Source organism: Aegilops tauschii, chromosome 4, assembly GCF_002575655.3.
Source record: "Aegilops tauschii subsp. strangulata cultivar AL8/78 chromosome 4, Aet v6.0, whole genome shotgun sequence".
Lineage (NCBI taxonomy): Eukaryota > Viridiplantae > Streptophyta > Magnoliopsida > Poales > Poaceae > Aegilops > Aegilops tauschii.
In genome coordinates, this window is record NC_053038.3 from 127,526,323 (window position 1) to 127,549,555 (window position 23,233).

General features: G+C 45.2%; 2 non-coding genes and 1 pseudogene across 2 annotated transcripts; 2 read left to right on the top strand and 1 right to left on the bottom strand.

Annotated features, from left to right (window-relative positions):
- Positions 1 to 7,993: 7,993 nt before the first annotated feature.
- Positions 7,994 to 8,851, top strand: LOC141021230 (uncharacterized; annotated as a pseudogene).
- A 1,971-nt stretch (positions 8,852 to 10,822) lies between these two features.
- TRNAS-UGA (transfer RNA serine (anticodon UGA)) lies at positions 10,823 to 10,909 on the bottom strand. The gene has a single exon. It is a non-coding gene; the product is annotated as a tRNA-Ser (tRNA).
- A 4,765-nt stretch (positions 10,910 to 15,674) lies between these two features.
- TRNAM-CAU (transfer RNA methionine (anticodon CAU)) lies at positions 15,675 to 15,748 on the top strand. Its single transcript has one exon. It is a non-coding gene; the product is annotated as a tRNA-Met (tRNA).
- The last annotated feature ends 7,485 nt before the right edge of the window (positions 15,749 to 23,233 follow it).

Genomic DNA, 23,233 nt, shown 5'->3' on the forward strand with positions numbered 1-23,233 from the left:
GAAAGGAATGACCTAACTTACCACTGAGTAGGCGCCCTTTTTCTTTTCCTTCTAAACTAGCTGCTCTCGCTCTGCCAGTTCGTACTGAACTTTCAGTTTCATTTATTTCATTTATAGGCGGGCTTGATTTTTCAATTTGCATTATCCGTTGGATCCAAATCCATATCATAATCAAGTAGATAATGCGATGACTGCCTATCTCTTTCGAGAAGGAGTCCTTTTTCCGATACTTACTATTGGGGTAGGATAAAATAGCTGGAATCTTTCCATTCGTATATGTTATGAGCTCCTGCTTAAGGTTCTGGGCTACGAATTCCTTCCTTGGTCCCTTCCTTCGCTAGAAAAATTCCTAAACCTACCATCGAGAAAGCTGGAAATCCTACCGGTGATGCGGTAACATTTTGAAATGAACCATTTCGATGATACATCATTTCAGGAATTTCCTTTCACAAACGCTCTATTAATAAAGTATTCCGTTCCCATTGCTAAGGGGCTTTGAACACCTCGGGTGCGCGGTTACTCTCGGATGGTTCACGGCAATTCCAGGTAGTTTCTACTAATAGCTCATTTTCCTGTATCGATAAGAGAAATGGCATCATGTCTTCTTCCGTAGCCTGAACTATCCAACCGGACTCCGGCTATGCGGATTGCTTTCTTCATTTCAGTTGGGTAATTCAAACGTCCACCTTCCATACAACTTGAGTTGGCTTTGATCGATTGCTTGGTGTCATGCTATTTACTACTACGGTTAGCGAAATTCGTTTATGACACCGATTCATTTCTAGTTGATCCATTTTGTAAGGTCGTTCAGAAGCAAAGGCCTACTACTCTACTAGTAAAGTAAGTTGGTCAAGTCAAAAGAAGGTTCTGACTATCTAGTAAATGAGTGCACGAAGAAAGGGAATGGCATGTTCACAAACTGGTACTTTTCTCCCGGTAGGTATGTTTTACAATAGGCATGTGCCATGAAGCAAGAAAAGGAAACATGTAGATAATGTTCTAACGTGCCGCTATTTACGACGAGTGGATCATCCCTATACTTAACTCACCCCTGTGCTATAAAAGAGAGTAGGTGGAAACATTAACGTATCTTTTCGCTCCCTTCCTTTCCTTGACGTATATGAGCGTAGCGATAGCGGTATCTTTTGATAGAAGCCCACATGCCCACTCTTCTATGCCACCTATCCACATACGGTATCGGTGCCCTCGTTATCACTTTATGAACACTACACTACAAAGTCAATGTTTTCTCATCTTCCATATGATAGGTGTGATTATGGAAATTGATAGATTGTTTCTTATTGTTTTCTTTATTGGAAATACTTCAAACAATAACATTTGTGGTGTATACAGTAGTCAACCGAGCTGATATCTTTATTAAACACCGCGATCATGTAATCTATTTCATTATTAGGTCCATCATCTTCGAGTTTATTGCCTACTAATTTAGCATAGTTCTAATAACATTTATTGAGGAGATTGATCTTTCTATGGAACATGGGCAGCATATCATTCCTAGATTCTGGATCTTTGATACAATATTCCACACATGTTTTGACCAAAGTAGGGTTCATTAATAATGAAGTTTAGGGGGTCATATTTTCCATATCCATACGATCGAGTCCTTAGGTTTCCGAAATAGTGTAATGGAAAAAGAAGTGCTTCTAATCATTGCTATTTGACTCGAACCTGTTCTGAAAAAGTCGAGGTATTTCGAATTGTTTGTTGACACGGACAAAGTAAGGGAAAACCTCTGAAAGAATTTCCATATAGACCTTGGACATATAAGAGTTCCGAATCGAATCTCTTTAGAAAGAAGATCTTTTGTCTCATGGTAGTCTGCTCTAGTCCCTTTACGAAACTTTCGTTATTGGGTCCTTCTCCTGTTGCTTGATTCACATGGCATCATCAAATGATACAAGTCTTGGATAAGAATCTACAACGCACTAGAACGCCCTTGTTGATGATTCTTTACTGCGACTGCATCCAGCTCGAATAATGCGATATCTCACACCGAGTTCAAAGATACTTAACCCTTCCTCCTCTTACTAATACTACAGAATGTTCTTGTATGCCCAATACCTGGTATAAGCAGTGATTTCAAATCCAGAAGTGAATCGTACTAATTTCCTTTACGTAAGGCAGAGTTGGGTTTTTGGGGTTGATAGTGGAAAAGTCGACAGAGAAGGATCAACATATCCTTGTTTAAATAGGTCCACTAGACCTTAGCTACTTAATTTCATGGTATTTAGCACGGACGATAGAAGATTGGAATGATGGTATCAATGTGCCGCATTGAAATGAGAGTGGCTATATCGCTATCAATCAAGGTGGGACAGATCAGCCATCTCCACAGATTGCTAGTTTGCTGAAAACAATCCAGCTTTTGCCAAAAGAAAGCCAAACTCTCATCCAGATGCATCTCGATTCACATTTCTATATGATAATATGCACGACCGATTCTCGTATCTGCTGATACAAGAGATTCTTTCAAAAGATAAGCCTAACCCCTGGGTGGGCGAAAGATGGAGACAATACTACCGTTGAAGCGCAAGAGTGAGCAGCAGTCCGGTCAGCCCTTGCTTTCTCAACTTGAGCAGGAAACTTCCAACCAAATAGGAGGGAAGGGCACTCTCAAATAGGAATGCTAACATAAAACGCGTGCTCTTGAGTGTCAATTCCTCTTCTGACCGAAGTGAATAACAAACATCCCTTCCATCTGGACACTGAATAATGAGAGAATCGTAGAAGTTATCGGAATCCGGTGCTAGAGTCTTTGGCTGAACATCCACAGATGATCGATTCCCTGCGCTAGCAAGTATTGGATTGGAGTGGGGGTTAGTTGGCTCACCATATGGTATAGATCGATAGATATATTTGATACGTCCTATAACATGGAGATGGAGATAGCCAAGCCCCTTTCTCGAAAGGCAAACCCTCTTTATCATCCAACATAGGATCTCCCTATGGAATACCACCATTGTCTTTCTCCATCTCACTCAATAGTATATATCGGTATAAATAGCTCAGCTCATGAAATAGAGCGAGCAAGAGCTCGAACTTGGTAGGAAAGTTCGGATAAGTCGACTCGACTCCTTAGTGCAGCGTACACTTGCTTCAGCAAAACGAGGCTCATCCATTTGTTTTGATGCGAATCACACTCTAGACCAGCTCTTCTTATAGAGAAGGAAATCCACTTTGACAGTCATACGAGAGGGAAGAGACTCAAAGTTGATGAGAATAGTCGATTTGACCGGTATCACGAATAGCAGTTTTAGTAGAAAAGGGCGTTGATGATTGAAAGGATTTCTCCTTGAACCACTAGTAACTATGTCAGCTTTTGTCATTCTGATGATACTGAATCGGATCAATATTTGGAATAACAATATCAGATCTATCAAATCGATTCATCATCGAGAATGGAATAGTATAACATAGGAATTTGATCCAAACAAACTCCGAATTGGGATTTCTTATTGGATCAGGAATCCCATTGCATTTTGCATCCTTTTCCATTTTGCTTCTTTCAGGCAGTTTTGGCTCGCAATAAAGCTAGGGTCCTGATCGAGCAAGACTACGTCCTATCTATCTACCTCTCCAAACACAATATCTTGAGTACCTATGATGGTGACTACATCTGCTGGCATGTGATGTTTGGACATAGAATCGAGTCCTTGTGAATGGGCAAAGCCAGGTGCTCTTATTTTACAACGGTAGGGACGATTACTCCCATTACTGACAAGAAAGACACCAAATTCACCTTTAGGTGCTTCAACTGCGGTATAGGTAGAAGGAGCTGGTACGGAAAAACCTTCTGTATAAAGTTCAAAATGGTGAATTGAGGTAGAGTAGACCGATGATCCGGTAGTCATTTGGCCGGCTATGGAAAGAAAAAGCTTGCATCTGCTCCCCCTAAACTATAACGGGTCCCATCTCTCTCCAAACCTAACGTGGTAGTTTCCCATCATAAGGCTTTCCATCTATAGATTGAGCCATTACCCACCAAGGATCCCATTCGTTCAAAACTCAGTCGACTGCTTCTATAGATAAGGCGGAACGTCCTTAGTTCAACATTATAGCACATAGTCTCCGACGCTACTACAGCGCTTCGCTAACTCGAAGCGCCTCACTATGAGAATGACGCGTCGCTAACGCTCGGCTAAGTCGTCGAACCCTCGCGCTGACCATTCGCTTTCTCAGTAGCGAAAGCGCTTCTCTTTGCCCCTTAACTTCATAAAGTATTTGGAAAGAAAAGAAAGAGATTCTTGGTTTTATTGCTCCCGCTTCCTCATCTGCGCTCGTCAAGCCAACTTTGCTTTTTGGGAGGCGAAACAGGGGTTGAAGCGGACATGTCGAAATGACAGCATCGAAGATATCTATATACACAGGAACGCTTATTCCGGACTGCGTTCCGGAAAAAGTAGCCTACTTGACAGAAAGGGCGGGCACTCTCGGCGCGGAGGTAGGCACTCTCGGCTTTCAACCCCACCGTCACGTTGAATTTAGTGGGGCACTGTTTACTTACAGCCTCTACGAGTTGCAAGTGAATGGGGCCGGTGCGTGGTGAACGGAAGGGTTCATCAAGCCATTTCTCGCCTTAACCCCTAAACTAAATAGGAAGAGGGGTACTTGACTAATAGGGGGCAATTGCATTGCACCTGACTGTGAGGGACCTCTTGATACCTTATGTTCACTTCCTAACTAGTAGCCGGTTTCCTGTCGTGGAAGCCTTTTCCCAGTGCGTGGAGCCCCGATGAGGAAGGTGTTAGTGCTTTCTCATGGGGTCAATAATGCTAATCCCTCTTTTTGTGCCGGGAAGAAGATAAGAAAAGGCGAAGCCTTCTCTTGGTTTCCCAACTTGTTGCTTCTAAAGGCTGCCCTCTCTCGGCTGGATTTTGGTCCAGCCTACTGCGAGGATCCCGTATCCCGTACATCGTCTTTCTCCCTCCTGGGTTCCCGTGGTTCCTATGCCGCCGCGTTTCCCGGTCCTTTTCTTTTAGTGCTTCGACCCGAAGCGATAGCTTGACGCGTTTTCCGTGGATAAGATGGCAGCGCTCCAGCTCACTAAAGAATGGGACGGCAGTGGTCCGCCGGCAAGCTCGTTCTGATCCTGGACGCAGTACATTGTAATCCTGAAGCACCACCACGAACGCTACCGCGCGTGCGCCTGCGATGCGGTAAGGCACCACCCTGTTGTGCCAGCAGCCAACTCCGGCGTGTCAGCTTAGTTATCCTCATCAAGCCACAACCTTGATGTCTAGCTTCCCAACTGGTAGACGGTTCCCTTTCCCCTGGATCAATGAAGAAGGGAGAAGTCAGTTGATTCCTCCAAAGAACCGGAAGCGAAGCGCTATGCCGGGGCGAGGGGACGGGAAAAGAAACTGCTCCGAAGAAAGATATTGGGGTTCCCAATGCTTCTCCACGCCCAACGAGATGCGCCAACCTCGGGATGCTTTACTCCTAACCCCACGGCGGTTCCGAGATGGAGCTTAACCTGAGTCTCGGTTAATAATGGCGATGATCTACGTTTCACACGGCGCACAATTCCATGGATAGTTTCATTCGAGATCGTGATGGAGGACATAGCTTACGATCATCGGCTTTGATCATGCCACTAGGCATTTGATTAGGACATTGCACAATGATTCGAACACTTTGTCGCATCTCTTCAATACGGATACAGTAACGATCATAGCGATCTCCTCTGGTACCTACTGGTACGTCAAGATCCGATTGGTCATGAACATCGTAAGGTGCTGCTCTTCGCGAATCCCAGCATACCCCAGGTTGGGATGGGTAGGCCCACCACTTCACTTTTCCACTTTCACTTAGGCCCGGGCCAAGTCAGTGGGGGGACCCTGTCGGGCTCCTTCCCCCCCCAAAAACAAACTGTACGTGGGAGTTTCCCTTCATACGGCTCGAATCATTCTCAGATGCCCCGAGAGGCATCTTTCCTTATGATCTGGTGGTTCACATGCGCGCAAACGAGCACCGGCCGCAACAGCAAGGAACTATGACCAATAGAGTCAGACACAGAGCGTCATACTTCTTTATCTTGTGATGGTTGAGGAGTTTCTTTCTCAGAGGGTGCGGGACGCTTGCGGAGTCCGTGCCTTCCGTACCACCACAGGTCGTTCTTGGGCAGATCCCGCTCCTAAACATAAGGGAGGGATAGGGGGAAAGGGGCCCTAAAAATCATATAAATAGGGTTGTAGAAAGACCACTTTCATTCGACGTTCCGGGGTGCCCGATTCGATCAACGAATTTGGCGAGCTGATCCGCTTTGATCCAGGAGAAAGCCCAGTCAGCCACCTTTTCGGTGCAGGTCACGTGACCTACAGCTCGGCCTTCGCTTTTTGAGACTTCCTCTACCCACATCTCTATGTGCCCGCAGCACTTTCATATGGAGAAAGATGGGCTTACCATGTTCCATCAATAGCACCTAACCTATGCCGATTTTGGCGGACCGTGCTCCACCCCGGTGAACTCATGCGGTTCCGACGTGCCCAGAGGCCAGAGGCGAATCCGTTCACGGTCCGTAGGACCAACACCATTCGAAGGTTGATGGCCCGCCCCGCCTAGAATAGGAATCTTTGACTGGGCTTACACACATTCGCTCACTTACGCTGTCCCCCCTCAGCTCACCCTAGCCCCGGGTACGTCGTCTCCAAGGCTTCACACAAAATCTTCACTGACAACATATGCATGCTTTTGTAGGGTCAGGCAGAACCGTTGTTGCCTGATGGGAACTTCCTTCATATTGCTATCAATGTCTTCATGTCGCACGACCTCTTAACATTACACCTCTGAATCCCCAATCCTTTGCTTGCTGTGCAGTGACAGTACCAATATCCACTAATCGTTGTTTCCAGATACGGTTGCCGGTTGACATCTCTTCTAATTCGTCGATACGAGAAGCAAATCGTTGTGTGGAGGAATCAATATCTCGACATAAGCCAAGAGGCAGATCTTGTGCCACTCCACCAGGTCGTATGAAACTGGCATGCATCCTGGCTCCCGGGACTCTTTCATAGAATTCCAACAATTTCTCCCGCTCCTCAAAAGCCCAAAGGAACGGAGTTGATGCTCCCACATCCATAGCATGAGTAGTTGAAGCAAGTGAATGATTTGAAATTCAAGTTATTTCACAGAATAACACTCTTATATATTGAGCTCGTAATGGTACCTCACAATTCAAAAGTCTCTCCACGGCTGAAGAATGAGCGTGTTCTTGGGCCATCGTAGAAACATAGATAGGGTCAACGACGGAACGAACAACGAAACTTTACGACAGCTTTTTCGTACACGTTCACTTGCATCACATACACAAGTGCTCTCTGAACCGTGCAATAAGGTCACCCATAACACGTCTCTCCCACTAGAGTTACCTTAGCCCCGGGCCATGCTATTCCATGATATTGGAAAAAGTTGACTAATTATTATCATCGTCTTGAAAGCTGGGCGCCTTTTGAATATGAGTGGGGCTCCTAGTCTAGGCGGCGCCTTCGTGGAGCCAAACCGAAGGAAGAGCAAAAGGGCGAGGCCACACCCGGCTTCGAATAGGAGGGGGGCTTAGCTCTGGATCCCGCCTGCTTGCAGAAATGAATGGATCAGAAAGGGGGCTGGGTTCTATTTCCGGGCCGGGCAGGAGGTGAAGGCCAGAAGAAGAAGAGAAGTGCGCCTTCCCGGTAAGGAAGAGGATAAAAAGGTGCTGTCATCTATCTCGACCTGTTTCCCGAGGCGTTGGAAATGAAGACCGGCTCAGAGAATCACTGGCGTGCTTTCTCTCCCCCATCGTTTCGCCAACAAAGAAGTCATCCTTGACTTGACTATTGACCATTCCATCCCTACCGAGCCGCCTCTTCGAAGTATTTACCTCTGCCTTTCCTTTTTGAGAACATACCCTTCAAATCAAAAAGAAAAAAAGAAAGAAAAGTTCCTCGTCTGTGATTTAATCAGCCCTAAGGGAGTTTACTCGACCCATTCCCCAGTCTCCCGCACTGCTCAAGTGTGCGACTCCGTATGAGGACCTCCTTCCCTTTTGCTCTGCCCACTCTCCGTTCACACGGTTATCAAAGCGGAGGAAGGGCGGGCAGCAGGTACCACGAGCCCTCTGTCCCACACATCTATCAAGAAGCAAGTGTAGTTCACCGGTTCCACCGAATGCTCCTATCTCTCAGCAAAGATCGCGTGAGTGTGCAGTTATGCTTCGGATGCTTCGCCATGGAATAGATCGATTCAGTTCCCCTTCTTTTCCGGTGCACTCGCTTTGTATCTCCGACACACAAGGAAGGACGCGGTGGGAAGAAAGCTGCCCTAGCCTCTGTCCGGTCGATCATTCCGCTGGCATCTTGCATTCACGCCTCCGTTTGACTGCCGCTCGGGAATGTAGTTGTAGATACGTGAGTCTTAGTGGGTCGTTGGCTCCACCTCTTATCTCCTTCTACGACATGCTGTAGTCGTCGCCATATTCAATATGTCACTTAGTCATATCTGCCTCGCAGCGGGTCAGCACCTCCGAAAGAAAGGGAGGGAGGACTTCATTCAGTGACTCCGCGATCGCCCTCTAAACGATCAAAATAAGGTAAAGCTTGAAGATAAGTTTTGTACTCGATTAATTTCTCAGTCCCTCTAGTCGGGTGGGCGCCGGCCGGCCGGATCCCCCTGAAAACCGTACGTGCGGGTCTCCCCGCATGCGGCTCACGCCATTTGAGGTGGCCCAGCCCAGCATTCATTCGCAAATCCTGTAGTGAAATTGAGACTGCTCGACCTCGGAAGCTAATTCGCGTGTAGGCAGCGCTGTCTTAATACCGTTGACTGTATCTATTCATTGATACATTGGCTCGCCCCCCCCCCCCCGTCTTTTTTCAAGAATGAATGAGCCGCTCGGACCTTCCATTTCCGTCAAATGACCCGGCTTCCCCTGGCTCTTCCACCGTCCGGGCTCCCTTTCCTCCCTATGCTCCCCCGGCGCAGGCCCACCACGCTTCGCGCCTGCGGCGTTTTCGCCAGACGGTCTTTGCCAGTAGTGCCATCCTCCCCGCAGGCTGTCTATATGGGTGGGTTGTCCCTTGCTGCTATGTTCTGTTAGGCGCTATGAATTACAGGAAATTCAGTGGTTGACTTGGACAGCAGGCGGGTTACACGTTCCACTCTGCCGAGATGTGAGGTGCCGGTGGTGATGATCACCCCGGGGTATGCGCTAGCGCCCTTGACGGGCACTCCAGGACCCGCCTACGCTCGTGAAAACCCAGGTCGGTCCTCCGACCAGATGTGTGGATAACGAGGCCACCTTCACAACCTTCTCCCTTCTATCTTTATCCAAAGTCAGGTAGGGCGGTTCGCTTGAGTTGCTCAACCGTCCCTTTGCCCGGTGCTCATGACGCGCTACGGAACCTCCACCGTGCTAGCGGCATAGGAGCCTACTCAGCGTCAGCGGCTTTGTGCCGCACTGGAGTGATCCAATATGTGGTTCCGCACGTTCCACCACTTCTCCGTTCATTTCCAATACTGATCGTCAAACACCATGAGCAACAGGATGTTGAGGTCCGGAATTCGAAGTGAAATTCTTGATTTGCCCGTTCCCAGTCGTCATGGGAAAGAAATAAGAAAGAAATAAGAAAGAGATTATTCCCCTAGAGCTTGTCCAGTACCACCAGTACTCAAAATGCATCTCCGCGCGTCTACCTGGCGCTTTTATTAGCCGCCTTGCATGCAAGCGAAGCGCTATTGGCGGCAATTAATAGCTCACTGAGCGATGATTGATGCAGTCAGTCAGTGCCCTCGATTATTCTATTCCTGATAGAAGGATCATGGTGCCCCGGAAGCATTCCATCCAGCAGCAGCATCTCCTTCAACCACGCGAGGACAAAACTGATGTTAGCTACATTCGAGCGTTCACCGCACAGAGGCGATCTCGAACACTACCTATGATAATAAATCCAAAGGAAAGGTCGACAAAATGATTCAATTTGACTTTATCGGTATTCTGGATTGAGTAAAAAAGGGATATATGAAGTTCAAGGCCTTGCCAAAACCATCATGGCCCTATTATGTATAGGCCGTACTAAGCCAATAGCGAATAACAAACTCTTTCCTGCTCCCTCGACATCCTGCCAAGCCTCAGCTGCCAGCCCATTGTATCTAAGCACACTACGGCAAATTGATACAAGTAGCTAAAGATCTCGCATCCGACATCTCCGGCCGAACGGTTAGGCAACACTAGGGCGCCTGGGTCAAAATTCCGCTTACCAAACAAGATGTCGAGAGGCGAACTCTGTAATTCCCCTCCTGCAAAAGTGATAGCTGCTGTAGCATCCGTGTGGAAGAGGGTAAGCTTTCGGCAACACCTTTTGCAGATTGGAAAGGATGAATACTTGTGTTGGGTCCTGCAGACCAGGATAGCCTCAGATCAAAACCTAATAAATGTACCTGGGGTTGATCATATTTTTTGGGCAATAAGTATTCAGGAATTTGAGCGCTTATGTAGCTAAATACTCTGCCACCTGAATACTTGATTCATTAAGGTCGTCACCCTATACCCGGAAGTCTCTATCGTTTTCTTTGTCTGTTAAGCTTCACAGGGTTGGGACTCCCTAAATCAAACTGCAATCGTTGTTTATCAACCACTCACGACGACACCGAGATCTTCGACTTAGCTCCCACAGGTCATCCACCCGGGCCGGAAGATAACGAAAGGGAGACAAAGTCCTAACTAAATCAACACACAATAACCTCAACCTTCTACCCATTCCATACATCATATCAGTCGAGGAGATTCGTTCTTATCTATAGATAAGGCAAGAGAGAACTTATGACCTCGCGGATGGAGAGGGATTCGAACCCCCGGTATTCCTATCAATACTTCGGTTTTCAAGACCGACTCTTTCAACCGCTCAGACATCCATCCATGCGCTCGCCCGCCCTATCTATCTGCGTGCTGGCAGGTAGGGGCAACTCTATGTGATTCTCTACGCTTGCTTGCGCCCCACCCCGTAAGCTGACTCTATTGCCTAGAGGTTAGCGACACTTTTCCGGTAGTACGAATCGCTACGCTTCGCTTCTTTCTATATGATAATATGCACCGTCGGATCACTAAGGCCGACTTTCGTCTCTGCTCGACGGGTGAGTCTTGCAGTCAAGCTCCCTTCTGCCTTTGCACTTGAGGACCAATGTCCGTCTGGCCCAACGAAACCTTTGCACGCCTCCGTTACCTTTTGGGAGGCCTACGCCCCATAGAAACTGTCTACCTGAGACTGTCCCTTGGCCCGCGGGTCTGACACAAGGTTAGAATCCGAGCTCTTCCAGAGTGGTATCTCACTGATGGCTTGGCCCCCCCGAAAGGGGGCCTTCTTCGCCTTCCACCTAAGCTGCGCAGGAAAGGCCCAAAGCCAATCCCAGGGAACAGTAAAGCTTCATAGGGTCTTTCTGTCCAGGTGCAGGTAGTCCGCATCTTCACAGACATGTCTATTTCACCGAGCCTCTCTCCGAGACAGTGCCCAGATCGTTACGCCTTTCATGCGGGTCGGAACTTACCCGACAAGGAAAATCAAAGAAGAAGAAAGCCCTGGTATTCTCTACTTGAATTCAGGAAGATTCATATACCGAAATCAAGAACCATGGAAAGCAGATACCTGATTCTATATATATATAAAAGGGATATAAGTGCTGGATCTGAACTATTGAAATTAGTGAATTGGCGGAAAAGCAGGAATGAAGGTTGGGACAGAAAGGGGAGAGGAGAGCCCGGACGAGGAAAACAAGCACCCCTTTTAGGATTCTAGGAAACAAGCAATACTTTCCCATCTTGAACTGAACTGAACAGAGCACAGAGACTAGAATCAGAACTGGAATTCCCTTCTCTGAATTCAAAAGCCCACCCGGACTTGGTTTGAGAAGTAGCTTGTTCAATTTGTCCTCAGCAGAAGCGAAACCTGTTGCCAAGAGATCGAAATTCCAATCAGAAAATAAGTACTTTGAATCAAGAAATGACATTGCGTAGAAGTGAAGTGAACTAGAGAATTCCAGTCAGAAAAGCAATCGGATACTGAAATCTCTTCTCTGAAAGCTAAAGCTTTACAGATTATAGGAAAGCAAGCACCACGAAGGGCAGTACCCAAACTATAGGTTATCTTGTGTCTGGGCAAGCAAGGTCAAGTAGTGGCATCCTATTACCCTAAATGGAAAGCAAAGTAGGTTATTCAGCCATCCCTCGCGAACAATCAAAAGTCCCAGTTTCCTTAACTAATCTCGCCAATTTATCACTTGACCGACCCAGAGACTAATCTATCGTTGGCCTAGGCAAAGAGTGAGAAAAGGCAGCAAAAGGAGTAGCTTGCAGTGAGGAATGAAAGCTGGTGTTTTACCACCATTCAGCAAGAGAAACCCACTGGAACCTTTTCATAGGACCACAGAAAACATGCTGCTTCCTGTATAGAGATGACTGCTTCTTTAATGAAGTTGATCGTCTATCTCAAGTGGTGGTGATCGACTCCACGAATAGCCTGAACCTGAGAAATGTAGATCTGCAAACGGGAACTTCCTGTTGTCTCAAATCAGGTCTGCTATTTCTATTCATAACTCTCTGGCTGGAATCGACCAAAATAGCCCTTGACGGCAATAAGAGGATCCTAACCACTACACGGTTTGAAATATCAATCGAATGATACCTCAATTGAACCTGCTGAGTCAGTTATTGGAAAGATATCACTATCAGCCTCACAGCAATCTTTAGGAAAATGCAGACACAGTAGTTTTTTCGAAACTTGTTCAGACACCGCAAGCAACTACCAGTAGATCTTCTAAAGAAATGACCTTCGTTGCCGAAGTGATAGACAAACAATTCTATAGCGGACTTGGACTAGCGACACATTTCTCCATATATGAAATTCAATTCACCCGACATCAAAGAGAAGCTCAAGCTCGGGATCAAAGATCAGCTACAGATGGGGCTGGCATTCATCATAGTCGGCAGCTTACTTTTGACTGAAACATTTACTTTGCACTACATCCGTAAGAATCTGATGGAAAATGACTGCAACGCAATCAATTTCTCCCTTCCTCGTGCGCGCGTATCGTATATAGTTCAATGAGAAACAATGCTTTCTGATATTCACGAATTGGATTCGAACCAATGTCCCCCGACTCCTCTACCGAATAAGGATCGTGATTCACATTTCCTCGTTCTCTTTCTAGCTGCCCATATGGGTGGCTGCTATCATCCCCTTTTGATAGCTTCTTATCCGCATCCGCGAGCATAAGCGGCATATCCTGAACACTCATAGCGATTACCTCAACCCTTGTCTTTCCTTTGGCTCCGCTCGGTGGGGGGAACCCAATGTACCAATTCTTTCACTCGACCCTGCTCCTTCTTCTTTCTCATTTGCCTCTTTCCCTCTCTCCTGCTCCCCCCCCCCCCGACTATCACTCTATGGAAAAGCTAAAGCTTTCCTGGCGCTTGGTGAATAATCTTTCTATAGGGACAAATAAAAGCCCAGTTTTGACCTTGCTGCATATAACATCTAGCATTTCATGTGTCTGAATGTAACAGCCAATAATCTGGTTTGCAAACCTATCTTTGCTCTCCTCGACTGCGGGAGCCCTCCATCGTTGCAGTACAATAGACGTTAATTTCAAGCGTAGCTTACTGGACATACGGTCAAGAACTTCTTGCAGCCTTCGAAAGAAGACTTTAGACATGACGCCAACACCTACGATAGGAATGCCGAATAGTATATCGTCTGCGTAGCGAGCGAAATAGATGTACTTGGTAGAATCCCCATTCTCCTCTTGGCCATAGCGTCGAATTGCAAGTCGAGTTGATGCAGGAATGATTGAATCAAAACAGGCGAGATCGGTGATCCTTGTGGAAGGCCGACTTCACTATTTGAGTAGTCATTCCCTTTCTTAGAAAGTATCGGTGTCTTGGGAAAGCAATTGATGAGGTCAATGAGAGGAGCATTATCTGTACCTAAGAGCTTAGACAAATGTTCAAGTAGTAACCGATGGTCTATGCTATCGAAACACTTGACCACGTCCACCAGAACCATATAATCCATAGACGGCCATTGAGTTAATGCACGGAAGAAGGGCCGAGAACCTTGCGGAAGCCCTGCGCAGATGGGGACATTCGTGGATCTAATGAGTCATTGAGTAGCTCTGCCAACGCGGTTACTATAAGTCGATCGGCTACCGCCGGTTGAGTGATAGGCCAACCTAAATGCTCCCGGCCTTTTCTTTGGTCTAAAGGACCTAAACTACTCACTTGCCAAACTGCCTATTCATATGCCCTTTCCTAAACCACTTTGCTAGTTCTATACACCTGCCAGGATGCTTCTATTGCTTGTTACGTATTTGATACTGCTCACTATAATGGAATAGCTTTGTACTCAGTACATGATTGCTTTATAGCACCTGTAGCTTATGCAAACAAATTCCCTCAGAGTGGCAGCTTTTCAATGTCTAGCTAATCCACTGCATCTTATAAATTGTATAGTTATTCAGAACCTCTTCCTTCGAGCTCCTATGGAAGACCTTGGCCGCACGCGCCTTAGGCGATTTCTATTTTCTTTAGTTTAGAATTAGTCTTTAATTTAGGCCGCAGGTTTCTACAAATTAGGTTAGGCCAAGATATTTGAACTTGTGCAAACCAACCAGTTCTCCCATTTTTTCCCTGTGGATCGACACCCGAAGTACTACACGATAGGCCATGCTTTGCCTTTTGCAGATGCTAGTACAGTCCTATTTCAATCAAAAAGTAGAGTCCTATTTTCAAGTACAGACCACCGCTTTCTTTTTCTTTGGACTGAAGACCCGCCTGAGTTGATAGTGCTGACTTCCCACCCGAGACTGACTTGCTTACCTCTGCACCAACAGCTTAAATAGTAGAATTTATAACACTCCATTCTTCTATAGATAGCCTAGATTCGGAACTAGAATATGTGCCCGACTTACCTATTTCCAAGACAGTTACTCAACTTCCATCGCCGCTTGACACTCTCGTAGTAGATCATAAGAGAAGTATTCTTTAAAGAAATTCGTATAGAAAGATGGACTAGCTCGAGACCTTGGCTTCAAACAATCGATTGAATCTGGATTCCTTTGCTTATCCTTCCTAGCTATAGTCTCTCTTGTGCCTTCGGCAGTAAAAGTGAAAGATTTCTGTATCAGCAGTTTGTTTCCCCATTTGCTCAAAGAACGCATAAAACCTGTTCCCTCACCGTATCAAAAGATCAAGCAGAAGAGTCCTCTTCTTCAAGAAGAGTTTTTCATTTCACTCTTCCGCAGCAATGCCCGGGCAATAAAACAATATGAGCAAAACAATATCATAGCAAACGGTATGTGTTGGTTGGATAGAGCAATCAGTAGTTTACGTTCGAGCCAATCTTCTCTCTAGTAGACTTTAGATTCAGTCGTCCGTTTGTTTTGTTTTGAATTGACATAGAGAAATCTTTCTCGCGTTCCCTTAATTCAGGAATAGGTGGCGAAGGCTACTTGTTCCTTGTATATATATATATATATATATAAAGGAAAGGGGTTATTTTTCCTTTACGGCAATAAGAGTTGATTCCCTTGCTTGTAGTTTTGGATCGATTCCGTGTATTTCACATATTTAAGAGTGGTTAGGAGAGAGAATCAATGTTTATGGGAAGAGGGAAAGAAAGATTAGGGGAAGAAGCGGGGTAGAGGAATTGGTCAACTCATCAGGCTCATGACCTGAAGACTGCAGGTTCGAATCCTGTCCCCGCCTAATCACGTCAGATACTTGTACGAGTCCTGATCTCCTGGGATCAGCAGACAGTCTTACTAGCGATGAGTAAACAAAGTCGCTAGGAAAGCTATAGATAGGTATCAAGGCACAACCGAACTGACAAGTAAGTTTCGAAGACTTCCACCTATTAATGTTCTTTTTAGTTTTTTGCTGCTCGTCTCGCCGTAAGTTATTGACCAGTACCAAATGTGACAACCTTCAATTCAAGTTACAAAACCTGGAATTTGAAACAGAAGTTAGGGTGCTTGATGTACAAGGTTATGATCTTATTTTAGGCATTGACTGGTTGTCAAGTTTTGGTCAAATGACAGTTGACTGGAGTAAAGGAATGCTGAAACTCAAGCATAAAGGCAATCAGGATTTTACAAGCAGGGAAACTACCTCGCATTTGGGCCAGCATAGTATCCGGTAAGCCTTCTCGAAAGAAAAGGCCCCTATGAATACTAGTCCACTTGTCATTCTTGGGTCCCTACTTCTCAAGAAAAGTCAACTATCGCTTTCCCTACTTTCAGGAACTTCCAACTAGTCACTTCAATCGCTTTTGATCTCTTCCGTTTCGCTTTGCTTTCCAGTTTCCTTTTACGATCATCATCTCCTTCACTGAAACATGCTTCAAACCACTCACGTTTTGGAAAATCGAATGTACAATCTATCTTCTTATCCCGTAAGGAGCCAATGGAGTTCGAGGTCAGGTGTTACAGACTTCTAGAACAGAGCACTGAATACCAAGTCAAGGTGGATACAGCAGAGAATGCAGATATCTAAAGGCCGAAGCAAGTAGATATAGGTTAGGGTCCACTTGATATATAGCACAAGGTGCAGCAAAGGGAAGAGAATTGCCACTACTTCTTGGGTATTGCGATGGACCTTGTTTCAAGTTCTAAGAAGAAGAATACTAGATTGACTCTAGAAGAGAGAGAAGGATAGATAGTATAGATGATATATGCGGCTTGTATGTATCAATTGACGGGTTTATGTTAGAGGATAAAAAAGTATCAAGAAGTTCTTCCACTACTTCCAGTCGGATAAAAAGAAAGGAATAGGGATCCATACCTTTTTCTCATGACCTGAGGGCTTCTTGTTGTTGGTTGCATTCCACTAGCTTGCTTTCCGTCTTGCCTTTGCCGGAGGCATAGGTTGAGCTTTAGCAATAGCAGACAGTTAGGGAACCCAAGAAAGGAGGAGCGAGCTAAAGAAGGACTATTACTACCACCGAACCCAAGGCAAAGCGAAATAAGGTAAACCGAACCACAGCTACCTATGAGTTCAGAGTGGCCAAGAGGATGAATAGGTTATTCTAATGACCATAGGAATAAGGAAGACTCGTTCGCTTTAAAGCAGCAAGACCGGAAAAAGTTCCTTCGCTAACCTGTTGGCTTAGTGAATAGTTCTGCCTTCATTGAAGAAGAGACCTATTTTCCACTTTCAAAGTAGATTCTAGAAAAGCGGCCTTAATAAACAACTGTTCTTTCCAAGGAAAGAGAGAAAGAAGTCAAAAAGCGGGGGATCGCTTAATAATAAATTCTAACTATTGTTCAAAACTCAAAGTACCACAGATTCAATAGAATGAAATGGTTAACTAAGAACGAGAGAGTGAAAAAGCGGAGTAATAAACAAGGAGTGGCTTGCTATTTATGATGACGAAGAGCTGGTACAAGCCACCTTCAGGAATGACCCTGCGATGAAAGCAATCTACATCTACATGATCCAAGATGGTAAAAGATATAAAGTCAAAGTGCTATGGAACGCATGGTGAACAACCTGCGGGAGCACGGTAATCCCGACGAGTAGGATCCAGAGGAACTCAGGCAGAAGTACTGCCTCCTTGATTGGATCGCACATGTCAACTGGCTTTTCAGAGACCTAAAAAGACGAAGCCCCTCTCCTCCCTCTGTAACTAGAGAGGTAGGCAAACCTGAGTTTAGAGCCACCTCGATTCGGGATGTCGGAACACCAACCGGATTGGAAACCTCATCCTAAACTTACTTCGGAATAGGTTCGAGAGCTTCCATTTCAATGTGTCTTTCCAAAAATCTTTGGTATGCCTTTTCCTGGTCAAAAGGTTTGTTTGGGAAAGCTTCTAAATCTAGGGTTCAATGTCTCCGAAAAACCCCCTGGGGCAGGATAGTAAAGAGCTGATTCTAGGGAAAGCTAGGATTTCACTTTTCTCTCAGCCATCGAGTTGGAGTAGTTAACCTTCTATATGCCGTGGAAGAATACACATAAGCATTAGTTCTTGCCCTTCCAGTGTAAGTGGCAGATCAAACTTGATCTAGTTCCACACATTGCCTTTTCCCTTATATGTCGTGGCAGGTGAGCTCCCTTCTGGTAAAAAGGATTTGAGTGGAAGGTTGAGCGCCCCTTAACGTTTAGAAGTATCCTTTTCAACGGTTAGAAACCTTTCTATTCTATGACGGCTAAGTCGAGGGCAGACACAACAGGTCATGAAGAGCTAGAGGATATAGAATTCCTATTTACCGGGAACGGAAGGAAACATCGGCTCTTCCGAGATCTTATGTAAGGAATACTAGAAAAAGTAGAGCAAAAAGATCTACAAAACTCTACAAGAAATGTCTTTCCCGCAGAAGACTCTAACTCCTCATAGCATTACGTCAATCTGCAAATATCAAATGATGCTTCGACAGATTCAGTCATCCATTTAGCTTTGAAATCGGAGACAAGGAAAACTTCATAGAAGCACCGCGGATCAATATAGAGATGCGAACCAATATCCTTTTCCTGGTGGGCTCTGAAGTACTCGTCTTTTGCGCAAGGCCTCGTGTCAAAAAACTTCCAACCACGTCCTCCTACCTCGCCCATTTGCGGAGATCATCTACATTTTGCTCCGTGTCGAGCTCCAGCCGGCCCAAACGTTTTCCTTCGGGAGGGCATAAAATCACTTTCTTTCCGTAGGGAGGACGGATGATTCAAGTAAGGGCTGAGAGCCTACATATCACTGAGATGGGCCAAGGAAGAAAAAGCACCTACTGTTCGTTAATTGAAATTCTCTTTGCTTAGCGCCCTTGTGTTTCGAATAGAAAAGCACTGGAGATATCTGTGGAACTGTTGTTTTTCTTAGGGCAAGCTAGCAGATAGAAGTAATCTATCTGGTTAGCCAGGCGAAGCATTTAGGGTTCAGTGCCTGGTTTCAAGTGTTCTTCTTCATCGTTTGGCATTTCACTTTTTGTTGAGTAATCCAATGGCCTAATGACACATGCACATCTTTTGGTGCTGTCGCCTTACTTAGTGACTAGCTCAAGTGCATTTGATCGCAAAAAAGACTGGCATTGGCTCCGGGTCAAATCTACAGGGGGCATGCAAATCAAATGCGAAAGAAAGGAAAACATTTCTGTTTCTTCTGCTTCAATGCTGTGATACACTCAGGATGTTTACGATACCTACCCATTAATTGCTCTAACTTCTCGTGGTTCACCCCTAGCTATGCCCGCTTCTATGAAATTCCAAATTATGCTTGCAAGCTCATCGGAGCTAGGCAACTCTTTGTCAGTGATTTCATGCCTACCAAGCAGGTACACTCTAATGTATACACCCTTTAAGAAAAGAAATCCTTCTCGTATTCTGCTGCTTTTTTGATTCATTTTATCCCAATAATAGCATAGACATCATATATTTATTCTTGCAAGCTCAAGTGCTTGATTGTTGACAAATTCTTCTCTCAGCAGGGCACCTCAGGTACCTGTCTATAGTTTCCTGTCTTGAAGGGGGGCGACGCAGCTATTTTCTTTAACAACAAGTCATTCAACGAAGTGTTTTCGTTATTTGGTCATCACTAAAAAGTTTATAGTGATAAAGTGAGCCTATTATATTAAGTTTAGAGGATTCTCCTAACGTGATGAGTTTAGTTTATCACTTTTAAAGATCACTGGTGGCAATGGTACTTCCTTTTATGCAACAACTCCTGTATGTACCATTTGGTAATTGGAGTTTGATAAGACCATGGATCCTTATATACAAAACATACTTGGCCAACTAAGGCCCTGCAGTCCAATGTCCGATATATTATCGTCAGCTGAGGAGGTGTTTGGAAAGGGTGTGACCGTTGTTTTTGGGACAATGTTCAAGCAGGAGGCCATGAATCTGTCTAGTCTTGCCATGGGGGGTGAGTTTATCTCATTGCTCCTTCCTGGTGTAAAGCCGATCACTGAGGTTTATGTCTATCAAACCGAGCTCTTGAACCCAATGTTTGGAACATCAACGTCCCTCTCCAGTCGTAATCAGGATTTGATCTATCATGAAGTTTTAGCGCCACATAAGATCCACGGCATGTTATCTGTCGGTGCAGCGGCTTTGAGTTGTCGGAAAAAAAGCCAGGAGCTTAAGTAATTCCTCAGTTTAGTATAGGGTGTCCAGGGAGAGCTGCTGAAGGGAAGGTGGGCGAACCCACACGAGTGAAAACCCTACTTTATTAGTCATCAATGCGATTTCTCGCACTTTTTGATACCTCCGAGGGGGTACACTTTAAAGGCATGCAAAACGTGCCTTACAGTCATGTTGGACGAGGCTAGGCGGTGAATGCAACGCTGGGAAGTTTTGTCCCGGTTCGAGAGGTTGAGCGAGCCAACCAATTCGATGTTTTGAATGGCCAAAGAATAGGTGTTTACTCCTCTTACCAATTGAGGTTTCGCACAACTTTTTGACTAGGGCTCCAGAAAGGTTGTAGTTTCACGAGGAGAAGATTGGCTCTGTACCTGACACGGATTGATTTAAGAATAGTGATGAAAGAAATCAATTTATGAGAGACCATATTTCTGTTGTTTCGGTACAACTCAAGATCAGTTAAGGAAATAGGGAATAACAATAGTGAAAAGAATAGAAATAGCATGACCCTTGCTTGGGACTTCTTTCTTCTATCTCTATAGAGATGACCAGGAAGCAAATGAGAAAGGGACTTCTTTTTTACTACGGTCAAACTATGATCAAACTCTCTAATCTTACTTCCGTGTGAAAGACCGTCCTAGGAGTGAGTACAAATGTGTCGAGGCGTTCTAAGTGCCGTAGACGAATGCTTCTTGGCGGAATAAATGGTATGACACGACCTCTTTTTGCTCCATATAAACGAATTTGAAAAAGGAAGAAGGCTTTAGCTCCCTTCCATTGTCTTGGGTCGAAGATCAAGTGTGAACTTCTCCCTCATCTAAGGTTGGGTTGTGGATAACAGACTTCCCCTTGGGCCGGATCTTCCCAAGTATAACACGATCCATGAGCGATATCAATGCAGTGACAGTCCTTACTATTGAGTCCTGTGCTGGTAAGATGACAACGCTCTAAAAGGTTTGTTTAAGAAATCAATCATATCCCGTCCCCAAGTGCGGTATGGACCCCAAAGAGTTATATAAGTAGGAAAATGGGAAGAATTGAGGCACCTACAAAAGTAATGGGTCAGCTTATGATTTTAGGCATGGTTACTGGAGGGATCGTCCCTACCTATCTGCGCAAGATCGGATCAGTATGGTTTTGAGAGGAAGGCTGGTGGCATACGAAGAGAGGGCGACAGAACATCTGCATTCCCTTTCTTTGATTGAGAGAAGGATAAAGCAGAAAAAAAGACTTGACTGAAATTCCATTCGCTTTTTTTCCTTCCTGAGATATGGAATGTCATTAAATTAAGTAGATGAGATGCCAAATATAGGCAGGAGTTATTTCGCCAAGCAAAGCTTTGTGTTCTGAAGGTAAAGAAAGACGGTAAAGCCCATTAAAAAGAGTGCCACGCAGAAGCACCTCCCGTGTCACTTGATCCAAACCCGACACATCTTTCTTTCTATACGAAATGAGTTCGACCTTTTTTCCAAAATAGAAACAGAAAAGAAATTTAGGAATAGTGCGGGTGCGACGGAACGAATCAAGTGAAAGGAGACCCCCTTATGACATTTTTTCATCCAAGCAAGGGCGCGTTGCATGGGATTCATCAACAAAGGGATAGGGATAAGGGGCCGCACGTCCAAGACAGCCTTTCATCTCAGTGCGCCATGGAACCCCCATCTTCCAATTCCTCTTACAGAGATCGTTGACTCACTTGCCTTATTTTGAGGAGACTTCCAAGCCAAAACAAGACAATGGGCAGTCACCAGATCTTCTTTATGGAGGTGGGACCGGGGACCTCCTCAGCAAGATCGCTGTACAGAATGCTTGCGCACAGTGGCCACACACACTTCTCCCTGACCTCCAAAATCTCCCTATGACCCTTTGTACGGAGCATTCAAAGTTCCTCACGCTGTCAAGCAAGACTTTGATCTCGATTTGGGAGAGCAAACACAGCTTCGCCATCCAGCCAAGTATCTTTATTGAATTGTGACCCTATCTAGCGCTTAAAAATCTTTCTTCTTTCTCCGTCACTAGATTCCGGTTAAAACGCTTGGTCCACCCATGCTTTTCCTCTCCATTTTTCATATGGAAAGGGAAAGCAGTGCCAACTTATTGGAATTCTGCATGGCATATTTCCCAACCTCCTGCTATTCCAGGCTCTAGTGCTCAGTCATAAACCTATTGTATTTTCCTTACTAAAGTGGGCTTTAACTAGACCTGTTTACTTAGCTTGATCTTTGTGCTCTCGGCATAGGTAGGATGTATCTCTGGATTATCCATGGTATGCTTCCATTGTTGCACCTTAGCCCGGTATAGTAGAAGGCGATCCATGCTATTCATGAGTTGATAAGCTCCATTCCATCGATAGGGATCAACCCAGCTGCATAGCTTTAAGATCCTAAGCTACACCACAGCTAAATCAACCAACGTCAGGGATTCTAGCTCAAGATCAGGAAAGAGCTTCGTTCCCTCCCGCCTGCTGGTTAGAGTTATACCATCCACTCTTGCTGCTGACTGTGAAGTAGCGTAAAACCCTCTATCGCATCTGTTTGTTTGCCGTTGTACGAAAGTCTATCGATTCAAGAATTTGCAAATCCCTTGGGTTCTTTGCCGAGGTTAGCCTAGCATTGGAAGCCCTGGTGGATAGCCTTGCTTTGAAGATGAGGATTATGATGTAATCACTACAAACAATATGGTAGCAACCACTTTCCATTTCACCAGAAAATTACAGTACTGCTTTAACATTCTTTAAAGAGAATTTGGAGAACCAACCCTTTCCCCAGATACGAATAAAGGAGACTGCTTTCTGTATAATTGTGCTTATGCAGCTAGAAACCCATTTTCTGTTTCTGTCATTTTCCCAAATGCTCGCAGCATGTAGTAACAACAACCAACTTGGTTGGTATTATATGCAGAGATTACCTCATCAGCTAGATGCCTCAGCTAGTGCTTATCAGCTAATAAGCTACTTCGAAAAGACCAGATACTGGATAACATGGTGGAGGAAGCAGCAAGTGATTTCTTCAAGACGGCGCTCTTCATTGTTGCAGCTGGATCCAATGACATATTTTTGAGTATATTTCGCCTTCAGTACCGTTCTTTGGACGAGAGAAGCCTTATCCTTCAGACTTTCTGGACGTG